Below are 3,628 nucleotides of genomic sequence, written 5' to 3' on the forward strand. Positions count from 1 at the left end.
GCCAGGGCTCCAGCTGGTAATAATGATCTTTAGAAAAACCAGTCTCTCTATGCCTCAGTTTCTTCAACTGTAAATTGGGGATGAAGATACTTAAACGTTTATGGCTAGAATGCTAGTTTTAGGTTTTGTCTGCCTTGCTCTAACCCTAGCGCCTAGGACAGTCCTTGGAACACAGTAAGTGTCCAATAGCCAACATGGATGCCTAGCACCCTCAGACCACAGAGAGCCAAGGTGTGACATCTTGTGTCTGCTTCCCTAAAAATGTCCACCTCCTCTCTCCACGCGTGACCACACGGCCTCATGGGTTCCTATTGAGCACCTGTCGTGTGCCAGGGCCTGCACTGGGCACCAGGTTAGGGCAGTCACCAAGCCAGGCTGGCTGTCTGCTTGTGAGAAGCAGAACCGTGTACAGCTGCAGTCTCAAAATGTGGCCCTCAGCCCTTCAGGGGATGAAGAAAGCTCACACCCAAGCTGGAGAACTACTGCCGTACAGCAAAATATCGAGCAAACTTTTTCCACAAAAAGTGGCCAAAGACAGCACAGAAACAATGAGTGTGGCTACGTTCCAATAGGACATTTTATGGACACTAAAATCTGACTTTGTATCAAATTTTTATGTCAAAGGAAATAGTTTTGAGGGTTTTTTTTTCAACCACTTAAACATGTAAAAATCACACAAATATTAGAAAAAGCTGGATTCAGCCTGCAGGCTGTAGTCTTGCATTGGACAGGAACACTGCAAGAGAGGTGACGATGTGAGGGTCCAGAACCAGGAAACGTAGGTCGTTTTCCACTTACCAGCCATGTGACCTCAGGCAACTGACTTCATCTCTCTGAGCCTCGGTTTCCCCATCTGTAAAATGGGTCTTGTCATAAGATGGTTGTGAGGATTAACTGAGATACTAAAAATAGCAGACACTTGCATATAGTTCTTACATGTGCTGAGTACTATTCCAAAAGCCAGGGAAACAGCAAAGAACCCAAGAAACCAAAGCCCCTGCCATCACATGGAACTGAAATTCAAGGTGGGTGAGACGAATGGAAAGAGAGAAGCAGATATATACATAAGTCTGGTGGTGATGACGGCATTACAGAATAAAGCAGGATATATGGGTTGGGTATGGAGGATACTGTTTGGGGGAGGATGTTCAGGGAGGGTCTGAGATGACGCTGAGCGGAGTTGAAATGACGAAGGCTCTATGTGGCTATCCAGGGAAGTGTATGAGGCACAGGGGACAGCAAGTGCAAAGGACTTGAGGTGGGAACATGCATGACCCGCTCAGGGAACGACAAAGAGGCTGAGAAGTAGTAGGCCAGAGGATAGAATGCCGGCCTGTTAGGGGTTGGAGACACTGAATAACATTACATTTGATAAATGAAGCAAACCACAAACAATCCTGAGTTTGGCTCTGGTAAGGAACATCAAATTGCGGCTCCTAGAATAGGACCCGGATCCCCCTTGATGCCCCCCTGCCCCTTGCAAACATCGGGCCTCACCACTGTTTACTGGGTGAATAACTGGAGGGACAGTTCAGAAATCCTCAGCACTTGGGGCTTCTGCTGGGCTTTGAGCCCTGTGAGGGCAGGCCTAGGCTGTCTTGGTCCCTGCTGTGTAAGCAGACACCCCCACTGCCGACCAGCTTGGGGCTCAGGAAAAATTTGTGGAGTGACTGCATGTCCGTTTTTCTGCCAGTGTGTAAATGCAGGCCTCATCAAGGTCCACACTTCTGGATGTGTATGTTTTTGAAAGTCAGGAGTGTACAAACATGTGCTCGGCAAACATTCCCAGAGGATAGAGCAATGACCGAGACAGCTCTGGCTCTGATCTCACATGGCTCAGTCCAGCAGAGAATAATCTGACTCCGGGCAGTGATGACCCATAACGGGCAGGGCTGGGGTGTGAGAGCTCAGGGAGCTGGGGGTCCCAGATGAGGTGGTCAGGGAGGGCTTCCTGGAAGAAGAGACATTGGAACCACAATGTGGAGGACACACAGGATAAGGTAAAGTTATGTGCCCAAGGGTGTCCCAGGTAAGGGGAGAGCAGGGTCTAGAGGCAGAAGGTAAGCGATCATGTCAAGTTAAAACAAGGGAGATGCACCAGGCTGTAGGGGTTAGGCCCATCCCCTCAAGGTCTCGCTCATTAGTTAGGGGTCTGGCCTCTCCTCCCAAGGGTACTGGGAACCATGGTAGATTCTGGACAGAGGCCCAGTAGGGTCAGATTTGTGCTTTAGAAAACCCTCTGGGGCGCCTGGGTGGCTCAGTGGTTTAAAGCCTCTGCCTTCAGCTCAGGTCATGATCCCAGGGTCCTGGGATTGAGCCCCACATCAGGTTCTCTTCTCAGCAGGGAGCCTGCTTCCTCCTCTCTCTCTCCCTCTGCCTGCCTCTCTGCCTACTTGTGATCTCTGTCTGTCAAATAAATAAATAAAATCTTAAAAAAAAAAAAAAAGAAAGAAAGAAAGAAAAAAAAGAAAACCCTCTGGCTGCTGAGCGAATGGGAGGGGCAGGACTGGGACAGAAGAGGGAACAGCCTGGACCAGGTAGTCTCAGGGGAAGTGAAGAAGTGAGGCTCCTGTGGGATGAGGGTGCGGGTTATAGCTGAGGGGCTTTGCCAAAGTCTTGGGCGTGTGCCTGGAGGGGGAGCCCAGTGAGTCCAGGGGGCCTGAGAACCTCCCTGGTTCCTGGAGTCGCAGGGCACTGGCTGGCAACTATGATATGAGGCAGAGCAGGGGAGGGAGCAGAGTGGGTCCCTGGCTAGCTGAGGCGAGGAGGAGCCCGCCGTCCTGTGTGTGTACATGTGGGGCTCGGGGCTCTGTGTGTGCTAATGCCTCCCAGGAGCTCCCGGATTCCCTGCCGGGCTCTGCAGGGTGGGGTGGCAGCTGGGGCCTGGTGTGGTCCTCAGCCCCGGGGCCTCCTCTCCCAACAGTGTTGATGAGGCCACCTCCCAGAAAGTAAATCTGGACATGCGGGGTCCCGGCCCCTCGGAACACAGGGACACCCAGAGATCTATAAAGGTCCCGTCTATAAAGTGGGTGAACAGTCCCAGCACCTAGGTAGTTGGGAAGACGCGCGTGCCATGCACTGTCTTGGTCAGGTCCTCAGGGCAGGCAGCCCCGAGGATGCTCAGGTTGCCCCAACAGGTCGAGAGCTCTACAGCCAGGCACACCCCTCTGCCTAAGGATTCACCCCAATACCCCTACTGCACCCTGGCCAGAGAGCTGACAGGCCCAGAGAAGCAAGGTTTTTGTGTCCAGTGCGTGGGGCCCACTGAACAAGTCATTCTGATGGGAAATGATCAGGACAACAGGTGTCTACTCGTGAGGCCAGGAGACAATCAGTGGGCACAGGCAGGACTCTGAGCCACGGCTGACCAGACACATCCTCATTGTACAAGAAGGCCCCAGCGCATACCTTCCCATTTGCAAAATGGGGACGGTTACAGAAGCCCCTCAGAAGGCTGCTGGGAGGGGAGAAGGGTAAGAAGGGCCTGGCCCCGAGGGACCCTGTCTCCCACTTTGTTGTGTCTTGCACCCTGCAGGTCTCCCATGCAAACCCCAGGAGAGCCACCCCCAGCCCGGGTGAAGCTATCTCCCGGGGGGTGGCAGAGGAAGGCAGGCACGAGGGGGGTTGC

Source organism: Neovison vison, chromosome 7 (assembly GCF_020171115.1).
Source record: "Neovison vison isolate M4711 chromosome 7, ASM_NN_V1, whole genome shotgun sequence".
Lineage (NCBI taxonomy): Eukaryota > Metazoa > Chordata > Mammalia > Carnivora > Mustelidae > Neogale > Neogale vison.